The 11,391-nt window shown below is 39.0% G+C and overlaps 1 protein-coding gene across 5 annotated transcripts in view; it reads right to left on the bottom strand.

The window, feature by feature from the left end:
* KIZ (kizuna centrosomal protein) overlaps positions 1-11,391 on the bottom strand; it is a 164,543-nt gene that overhangs the window by 41,394 nt on the left and 111,758 nt on the right. The window lies entirely within an intron of this gene.

The raw sequence follows: 11,391 nt of genomic DNA, 5'->3' as shown, positions 1-11,391 counted from the left end.
GTTACCCTACTTAGAAGACAAACGAAGTCTGTCCATTAGGTATCCAGCCATGTAATATGAATAATAGAGATATTCATTGAAGAAGATACAAGAAACATTGTACAAAGGACAATGATGCCTCAGTCTTCTTCAAAGTAGGTACCTTGGGACCTCACACAGTTCTCCCAATTGCCATCAGCTGCCCCATCCTATTTTCCTGAATCTCATCGACAGTCTGAAATCTCTTCCCTTTCAAAGGTGATTTTAGTTTTGGGAAAAGGCAGAAGTCACATGGCACCAAATCTAGGCTGTATGGGGCTGAGTTACCTGGATGATTTGATGTTTTGCAAAGAAACTCTGCACAAGACATGATGCATGAGCAGGCACATTGTTGTGATGAAGCTGCCAATCACCAGTTGCCCATAGCTGCAGCCTTCTGAATCATCCAAATAGTTTCCAGGGAGGGATGTTCAAGCTTAACTCAAAATTTGATGCAGATTCCTTGCTCTACTCACTCAATCATTTTGAATGCAATGGCCACACAGTACACATGCTCACTCAGTGGCATCTACTGCCCCCAGTGATAAGTACAGTGAACCATCATTGCTCACACATGCACTTTCCAGTCTACTCTCCTTGGCTGCCAGGTTACATCAATGTCACACAAACCATTTTAGTTATATTAACATGGCTGGGCTTTCTCTGGACAGACCTCCCATATAAACCAAAGGCGATGCAATGGCATAGTTGGGCATAGTGGGCACAGTTGGCATAGTTGGATTTTTAAAAAAACATGATAAAAATATTTGAACACTGATTGTATATTTGATGATATTGATAAATTATTATTAATTGTTTTCAGTGTAAAAACATACACAGAAATACTAAATTTTCTACTGTCTAGTGAAAAGTTTCTTAAATTCTTCCTACTTTTCCAATGCATGCAAATTATTTTTTGAATTGCCCCTTTTTAGATACTCTGAAAATGAACAAAAAACAATTTAGTTGAACCTAGTTTTCAAGACTCAAAGACAGGTCGTATGTTTATCTGAGGTGGCCAAATAATAGTCATTATTTTGAGTGGGTCTGTGGATAGGCTCAACTCATGGTAAAATGGTATCTCTCCACTCTAGGCCTTTCAGCAGCCACTGTAGGAATGAATCAGAAGAAACAGTACTAAAAACCTTGGTCCATCCTCTGTTCACTTCGAAGCACTCTCTGCTCTGCCTCTCAGGCTCTCACATTTGAGTGCAGGTGTCCTAGGCTGGGTGAATGGTAGGAGCATCACAAAGAATAGTAATAGCTGCAGGATAAGCTCAGAGACTCAGGGCTGAGAACAGGGAAAGCATATGCAGGGAGCAAAGCCAGGTGCACCAAAGGGATTAGCAGTAGCCCCGACCTGGCTCAGATCCACAGCACACCCTTAGCCCTGCAGAGCTTCTAATAGCATGTATTGTAAGTTAAGGTCGGGAAGACTGTTGGGAAAAACAATAAATAAAGATCACATATGTAAGACACCCAAGTAACACAACATTGCCTGTTACCTAAAGTCTCAAGGATACCTGGATAAAATGGAGGATGGAGAATTAGAGTGTTAGTGAAGACATAACAAAACAGTATCCACATTCACATCTTCAGTGTGGCTATAGATAAAAGGTTCCTGCTCTTATGTTAGCACCAGGGGCTGGCAATCACCTTCCTGCTTTTGCTGACTCAATTTAAGAACTTAACCACAAGGCCTTATTACTGGATTAAAACTACCATCACAACGAAGAATAGAAATTTATCTTGCCTTACTGAGAATCAATCAAGAAAAAAAGTATTTAAAATGAGCATATTTTGGAGTATTAAATGCAGTATAATTAAAATATGTACAGGCAGGGCTCTTAATTCTGAAAATAATAAACTCTAAGGTAATACTTTATAACATTGCTAGATTGTGAAGTCAGTTTGGCACACTGGAACTAGTATTTAGAAAAAGTTAATAAACAAAACACCGATGCAGTGCATGCAGAGGGGAAGGTATTGTGTTGTATAACTTCTGGCAGTGTGTGTTGAGTATTGGCCTAGATAGAAAGTGTTTCTTGCTGTAGGTTAGTCCCAGTATCTTATTTCAGATTTTCTGTTAGAGAAATTGGGGATGGGTATTAATAAAATCAAAGACAGTGTGTCTGGTTTCTTAAAAGGTACAGAATCACTATAAAAAGGTAAAAATACTCTGTTTTGTTTTTATCTTATAAAGATCAACCAAAAAGTTATTCAGCTTTTAGGATACAAGTCCTGATTTTAATGACCCTATGCTATTTTTGTATTCAGTTAAACTTATTTGCTCAAGGAAAAGTAGCAAAGATAGAAATTCAAATTAAAAAGAAAAAAAGAAAAACAGAGTTGCTTATTGATAGTTCCTGGTGGCTGGAAGCCAGACTTGGGGATTCCTCTTGCCTACCGTTCTAAGGTAAATCATTTGACTTTAGTGAGTTGGCTCTCACACTTTTCAGAATCAGGAAAATGTGCTATGAGGGGGAACACAAAACCCCCCGGAATTTATTTATAAAAATTGTGTATTTATTCTTACATGTTTAAACTTCAGTCACCTTCAAAGTACTCTCCATCTGATGCAATACACCTATGGAGATGTTTTTTCCACTGCTCAAAACAGTTTCTGGACTCATTGATTCTGATGCCTTTTTAGTGACTCCCACTTTTTGTTTTACCTTTTCCACAACAGCAAGACTTTTTCATCCAGGGAAACAAACAAAAGAAGTCACTTGGGGTGAGATTGGGTGAACAGGGAGGGTGGGGCATGGGGGTCATGCAGCTTTTTGGTCAAAAACTGCTGAACACTCAGCATGGTGTGGGCAGGTGCACTCGTACATCACCCATCATGAAATGGGCAAATGTGTTGAATCTTCAAAAAAAATTAATTGAAGCCAAACACAGCCTCTTATAACAACCAGCCAGCTGGTACACTGATACATATGGATTCCCCTAGAACACTCATCTAGCAGGGGGAAACCTGTACTACAAAGGGGCCTACACTCCAGAAGATAATTATGTTTTTTGGGGTCCCACCACATATTTATTTTCAAAAAGGATTTTTTTGTGAAAAATATCAAGCTAGTAGTAGCAACATTTCAGATTTAGGGGGATTAAGTATTTTGTCCAAATACAACATGGAACTGATGTTTTTACTGGAAGGAAGAAATGTGAATTCATTCTTAGCAGCAAGAGACTACTTTACTACTCTGGAAAAGATAAGCCATTCCCATGTTCCACAGGCTTTCCATTCTGGTTCCCTTCCTTATTTAAGGGCTTGGACTAATTGGGCTGTGCGTTTTCCCTTCAATGCTGTCCTAGCCTGCTTTCAACTGTACAGCAGTACTGGAGTGAGACAGTTCATTTCTCCTACCCCATTCAAGTAGAGCACACCCCCTTTTGAACCATGCCTCCTCACTGGTATTTGATCCTTAAACCTGCGGTCCTTTTCTAAGTGGAGAGTCACTGAAACCGTTGTGGACAATTTTTATCTGAGATATAGCTGCCCTGACACAGTAATAAAAGTTTGGCAAAATTAATGCTGGGGACTGCTGGGCATCTATCTCCACTACCCCCCACCACACATCCTTCCTCTAATGGTTTAAGGGCAAAGTGAAGTTTAAAATGTAAAAGGATTAAGTGCATTTATATGGAGGAGTAAATACTAATTGAGGCAGGACCAGAAACACCAAAGTAGCTGGAGAAATCTAGGAGACAATGAGAACTGGGAGTTGTTCTCCATGCATGTATCACACCCTTATTCACCCTTATTTTAGCCAGAAGAACTGTACCAAACAACGTATGAAGGACTGGGAGACGATCCAAAAAGGAAAAAACAAAATTAAGATTTGGTTTAAAAAATGATCAGGAGAGATTGCAGGCTACATAGCCTGTGTAGAAACAAGGGAAGAGGGTTCAAGAACATAGATATTGTAAATAGACTGTACAGGGCAGGATGGTAAATGCAGACACTTTCTGCAGCCAAGCAGGAAACACATAAAAAGTGACTTTGGTCAGGTGGGAGCAGTGGGAGGAGTGAGACAACACAAGCCCTGTCCACTGGGGAGAGCTACTCTCTGGTCAATTGCTGCTGGGTGGGAAAGTGGGCCTGGTCTTGCCAGATTTCTGCACAGGCCAAACAGAACATACTTGCAATGTTGAAACTAGATGGTGACAAGCAATTTTTTCTGTGTTGCAAGAAAACTTCCTGAAAAACTTCAGCCAAGGGATACAAGCTAGTTGTCAGAAAAGCTTACTCAGTTGAAAGAAATGACAGACCATATCAAGGGAGGCTGCAACAATTGTATGGAGATTTACAAGTAGCTATTTCAAATGGACCAGATTTCAGATTCTTTGGAAACGAGTATACTCCTTTTGCTAGGGGGGATCAAACAATTCAGATATCCTCCAGGAATAGTCTAGGAGACTTGGCTAGGAGGCTGACTTCATAAACCAACAAGGCAAAGCTAGGAATGTGTGGTGGTGGCAACTCAAGCCTAGGCTTTTGATAGTGAAAATCAAGTGGTGAAAAGCTGCACTATATTGACCTGGAAATTCATAGTTATTAAAGGAATGAATGAACAAACAAGAAAGCAAAGGTAACAAACCTAGAGGTTTACATTAGCCTGCTATAAACAAGGTAGGGACAAGGTGAAAATAATTCTTAGGGGAAAAGACTTTAATCTTCTCAACAGGCAAGTAAAATCTGAAGTCTTTAATGGGTGGCTCCCTGGGACTCAGGGGAACACTTCCTCTCATTAGTAATGTCAAACTCTCAGAAAACTATTGAGCAATGAAAATTATTAGAGACAACAATTATTTCTAAAGAATACAGTTATTTTCAATTAGAATACTCTGGTACACAACCGAAACAAACATCCATGCATACTCGAGCTTTCAGTTCTGGATCTCTCAGTCAAGCATCTATTACATATTCGAATCTGTGTTAAGATTTAGTTTAAAAAGTTTTAAAAATTTCAGTTTAAAACAAAAAATAAGGCAGGGAGTCTAGGGGCTAAAATCTATCCTTAGCTATTAATTCCAGACTGATAACAGAATGAGATAAATATATTTTCCCTGTCTGCGATCTTCCTACAAAGTGGTGATGAATCTCTGAGACTGTTTTTTTTTTTCTTTTTGATATGCACTTTGAGTCTAGAAAATGGAAGCAGCTAGAGAAACAAAATGAAACATGCTGAATAAAGGGAGGTAGGGGAGAGATGATGTTGAGGAGAGAAGAAAAAGCCCCAACTTCTTATCTTTTTCTCTTTTATATGCAAATGTACACCTGCTAAAATACTTCTAAATCTACAAATAAAAAGAACAAAATCAAGGGGGAGGAGGGAGGTGGGTTTGGCTGGGGTGGGGTGGAGGGGTGAGGAGAAAATGCAGACAACTGTAATTGAACAACAATAAAAAAAATTAAAAAATATCTGATGAACAAGTGCTTTTAGCAACCAATTACAAGAGCCAGATAAACGTGTCCTTCACCGGCCTCTATGGGGTGTCTCCCAGTCAGAGAATCTGTCCACAGCTTTTGCAGAAATCCCTAATGAAAAAAGAAGAGTTGGGTCCAGAAAAGGAATAAGAAAGGGAGATGCAAACAATACTATAACTAGGAAAAAAAAAGACCTTGAACTGCAAAAAATTGGGCATCTCTGAGTAAGGAAGGATAATGACCATTCCTATATGAAGTATGTAGAATTTTTAAAATTAAATTTAAAAATTATTTCCTGTCCACTGAATTTCCCAGTGATGTTATTTTTCATGTATATGTACATTCATGCAATTTTCTTTTTTGCATAATACACTACATGTGTTGCTGCTGTGGCAAACACAGTTGTCATTGTAAAATAAAACAAAAACTGTGGGATATATTGTATTTCTAAAATTAATTGTAAACATAAACTATCACTTAAAATCCAGAAACCACTTGCCTAGTAATCTGCTCAAATGAAAATGCGAAAATATTAGGATATGGGTGCTTTATACTGAAAATACAGAAAACTCATCTATATTTAGGGATTATTTTTATTTAAGGCCGTAAGTCTACGTGAATGTGAAAAACATAGGTTGGGTCCACTTTTCATAACCAGACTTCCCACTCACTCCACCAGTTGCTCTGGGCCTGTCAATCTGTTCAGGTTTCTCAGGCCTCTCACAGCTGATGTACAAACTCCTAAAGCACAGGTGGCAAACAAAGGCCTGCGGGCCGAATCCGGCCTCCACCGTGTTTGATCCGCCATGGCACCTTGTTTCTACCTGGTGTCATCGCCAAGCTCTCGCTTAACTGTTAAGGAGTAGTTACATTTATACAATCTTAAAATTACATTCGGCCTTTTGAAGGCAACCACAAAGTTAGTGTGGCCCCTGGTGAAAATGAGTTTGACACCCCTGTCCTAAAGCATATGGATGAGTTGCTTGGATTAATTCTAAATGTATAAAACCTGAAACCATAAAACGCCTAGAAGACAACATAGGAGGTAAACTCTCTGACACTGGTCTTAATAATCATATTCCTGATTTATTTCCTTGGGCAAGTGAAACAAAAGAAAAAATAAACAAATGGGACAACATCAAACTAAAAAAGTTTTTGCACAGTAGAGGAAACCATCAAGAAAACAAAAAGCCTACTGAATGGAAGAGGATAGTCACCAATGACAAAATTTATAAAAAACTCATACAACACCAAAAAAACAATCCAATTAAAAAATGGGCAGAAGACCTGAACAGACTCTCCAAAGGGGATACACAGATGGCCAACAGACAATGAAAAGATGCTCAACATCACTAATTGTCAAGAGAAATGCAAATAAGAACTACAATGAGAGATCACTTCACACCTGTCAGAATAGCTATGGTCAATAAATCAACAAACAACAAGGGGTGTGAAGAAAAGAGAAACCTCATTCACAGCTGGTGGGACTGCACATCGATGCAGCCACTATGGAGGAACCTTGATAAATTAAAAACAGAACTGCCTTGTGACTCAGCAATACAATTTCTGGATATTTATGTGTGGAAATCTAAAACACTAATTCAAAAAGATATATGCACCCTGTGTCCATTGCTGTGTTATTTATAATAGCCAAGATACAGAACCCAAGCAACCTAAGTACCTATCAATAGATGACTGAATAAAGAAGATGTGATACATATACATGATAGACTATTACTCAGCCATAAAAAAGAATAAAATCTTACCATTTGTGACAGCATGGGTGGGCCTAGAAGTTTATATGCTAAGTGAAAGTCAGGTAAAGACAAATACAATTTCATATGATTTCACTTTTATGTGGAATCTAAAAAAAATAAATGAACAAAGCAAAAACAGACTTATATATACAGAGAACAAACTGAGGGTTGCCAGATGGGAAGGGGTTTGGGGGCTGGGTGAGAAAGGTGCAGATGTCCAAGTCCTTTTTCCTTTTTGCTCAATCCCACCACCCCCTAACCCTACTCCCACCAGAGCTGTCAGCCTGTTCTCTACGAGTCTGTCTCTATTTTGTTTGTTAGTTCAGTTTGTTTATTAGATTCCACATGAGTGAAATCATACGGTATTTGTCTGTCTTTGACTGGCTTAGTTCACTTAGCATAATGCTCTCCGGGTCAATCCATGCTTTTGCAAAGGGTAAAACTTTCTTACCTTTTATGGCTGAGTCATATTCCATTGTGTAAATGTCCCATAGCTGTTTTATCCACCTATCTACTGATGGACACTTGAGCTGCTTCCATATCTTGGCGATTCTAAATAACACTACAATGAATATAGGGTGCTTATGTCCTTTTGAATTAGTGTTTCAGGTTTCGTTGGATAAAGTCCCAGAAGTGGAATTGCTGGGTCATAAGGCAGATCCATTTTTAATTTTTTGAGGTATCTCCATACTGCTTTCCACAGTGGCTGCACCAGTCTGCATTTCCACCAACAGTGCAAAAGGGTTTCTTTCTCCACATCCTTGCCAGCACTTGTTGCAGTGTGGTGATTGGAGGTGGGAGGGAGGGAGTATTAAGGGAGATAAATGGTAATGGAAAAAATACAAAATAAAAATTTTGAATAATAATATTAAAAAAGGAAAAGGTGAAGAGATTAGAAAGGACAAATTGGTAGTCATAACATAGTTACAGGGATGTAAGTACAGCATAGGGAATATAGTCAATAATATTGTAATAATATTGTATGGTGCCAGGTGGGTACTAGACTTATTGGGGGAATCACTTTGTAAGTTATATAAATGTTTAACCACTATGCTGTACATCTGAAAGTGATATAAAATTTCAACTGTAAATAGAAAAAAAAATTCATGTCCAAGAACCTTAGAATGTGAACTTATTCCAACTTAGATTCTTAGGAGATGTAATTAGTTAAGAATCTCAAGATTAAATCCTCCTGGATTTACTACGGGCCTAAATCCAATGACTGGTGTCCTGGGAGGAAGAGTGGACACAGAAGACAAAGAAAAGAAGTGATGTAAAGATGTAGTTAGAGATTGGAGTTATGCTTCCATAAACCAGAACCTAACAGATGCTGAAACAGGCAAGGAAGGATTCTCGCTTGGAGCCTTCAGAGGGAGCACAGTCCTGCTGATACTTTGATTTTAGAATTCTAGCATTGAACTGTGAGAATACATTTCTGTTGTTTTAAGTTTGTAGTACTTTGTTATAGCAGCCCTAGGAAAATATACTAAGCCCTCTGTGTCCACTGGTTTTGCATATATGGATCCAACCAACTGCAGATGAAAAATAGTTTTTAAAAATTCCAGGTTTGAAAAAGCAAAACTTGAATTTGCCACTTACACTAAATCCATGCAAACGAAGTGATGTGTAGGCATACCCTGCTGTAGCCAATATGAAAATATAATGCTTTTTTAAATAAGGGCCTTGAGCATCTGTGAATTTGGGTATCTTGGGCCTGGGCAGGGGTTGAGGGGGTTCCTGTTAGGGGAATGGGTCCTGGAACCAGTCTTCTAAAAAGATACCAAGGGATGACTCAAATATAATCCCTAATCTCTCATTTTAGTAAAATATCTAAACCCCAACTTGTTCTCTTTCTCCACTTGAGTCTCTTATCTCAAGTGAGGGTATTTTACATGACCTCCAAGGGCTCTTTCACCTTTCCAACCCTCTGCTCCATGATTCTCCTGAGGAGTCACCTGGGTGTGTTATAAAAGACTGATGCCTGGCTCCCACTCCTACAGTTTCTGATGTAACTGGTTAAGGGAGGAGCTGGGACATGGATATGTTTTAAAACTCCACACAGAATTCTACTGTGCAGCCACTGAGGAGAATTTCTCTGGGCACATAGCACTTAATTTCCTTGAATGCAGGGGCATCCAATCAAGAGCACTAGTCAGAAAACTGCCTTTCATTCTTTAATAACTGTATTAAATCACTATCACCACCTTGCAACATCATGAGTGAGGAATGCTCTGCCAGAGCAAGCAGCAGGCTTGGGTGGGTGAATTTCCAGCAGCCTGACCCTTACTATAGAGACAGGGTCATGTCTAAACAGTCTAGAAGCACATGGTGCTTCCTTGGTTTTGCACAAGTTGGGAGTCCCCTGTCCCAGGAGCAGAAAGTGGCATGTCTTTACTGATTCTTGTACACTTATGAGAAAGGACAAATGAGGAATATTCTTAGTAAAGTCTCAGCAGTGGAGATATCATGCTATACTTTGGTAGTACAAAGTTACCACCGGACTTTTCCTCCAGGATAAATCCAGTCACCAAAGACAACTTGGCCACTATATGTTGCCACCTTTTTTCCCATATAAAACTCAAGCAATAATATTTTGGCAAGCACTTCCCAGAACCCCAAGTGACACCCTTCAAATTTATGCTGACCTCCCACAAAACTTCTAAATGGATGTACCTTAGTATGACCTTGAATATTTCAGCTTGCCAAAGACTATTAATGAGAAATGGCACAGTCAGTCAACCAATTTCAATACAGCTTGACCAAGAGAATCGGTGTCAAAAAAATGAGAGGTTGAATGGACATTCTTAGAGGCTTAATCCTCTTGAGATAAAAGCTGAGAGCCCTTTTTACATGGAGCTTAAGGAGGTGAGTTTTGTGAAGATGGGCACATGGGTGGGAAAACTATTGGTTGAGTGAATGACTGAAAGATAGCTTTTTGCCCTGAATCAACAAGCATTTAAAGACACTCCTTCAATACTCTATTTTCTGTTCTTTTTTTCTTCATTGTTGTTCAAGTATAGTTGTCTCCATTTTCCCCCCACCATTCCCCCCAACCCCAGGCATCCCTTCCCACCCTTGATCCTATCCCCCTTTGGATTTGTCCATGTGCCCCTCATTTTTATTCATTTGTTTAAAGAAGTAAGAGCCCACTGTGTGCTAGACACTGTGTTAGGTGATGGGCTTTTATGACTTTTAGCATAAGCTACATCATTTGCTAAAACTAAAGTACACTTAACTCTCAAAGGTAAATTTAATTGAATACAAATAGAATTGTCAGTATGGGAAATTTCACTTTGGGGGTGTAAGTAGTTTAGAAGATGACTTTCCCTCATAATAGATAAGCATCACTTTAATTCTGGCCTAAGTGTTTCGAGAAAACACTGACCTGAATATATTACTACAAGCATGTGGTCTCAGGCCTATGTGTACACAGATTTGCCTCTTTATAAAGGGAATACCTCTAGGCGCAATCCATACTCAGAAATCCTTACAAGTTTCCCACCTCTGTAGGCCTAACACAAGAGAAAGGACAGGTACAGCTGTGTTCATCACTGCTCTCAAAAGTATTTTTGCAGAGTTCATCTCTTGTTGTGATACGCCAACATTTAATTGATCCTGACATCCTGATGCAGTCACCTCTTTTATAAAACAAGAGGCAGAGTGGTGGAACAGGAGTACAGGGCTTAAATCCTGAAGTTTGAGTTCTATTCAAGATCTGACACACTAGCTATATGGCTTTAAGCAGGACCCAACCTTTCTTAGTTTCTGTTGGACTGTCTACAGAATGTTACTAATATTTACCCCACAAAGCTGCTTTGAAGATTAGAGATGACAGAAGCTTAGTGAGGGCAAGCATACAGTCTTTTGCTGTCCCTGGTATTCCCAAGTAAAGGCATAATATTACATGCAAATGATATATTATTCATTATGGATGAAAACCATACATTCATAGATACCAACATTTTTTATTTCTACCTGAATTCTTCAGTGTGAATAACTAGACTAATAAAAGGGGTAGATTATGTTAACAACAGATCACAGGCTGTGAGAACATTTACTCTGGCTGTATGTGTGGGTGTGTTTAAGGGAGGCTTTCTATGTACACTTAAGCACAGATTACAGAAGCTAGAGTTATGAAACTCTTCCTCTCCATAATGATCCAACAAAGCAGATGCCTTCAGA

Source organism: Desmodus rotundus, chromosome 6, assembly GCF_022682495.2.
Source record: "Desmodus rotundus isolate HL8 chromosome 6, HLdesRot8A.1, whole genome shotgun sequence".
Classification (NCBI taxonomy): Eukaryota; Metazoa; Chordata; class Mammalia; order Chiroptera; family Phyllostomidae; genus Desmodus; species Desmodus rotundus.
This window is presented reverse-complemented; position numbering and strand designations above follow the sequence as displayed.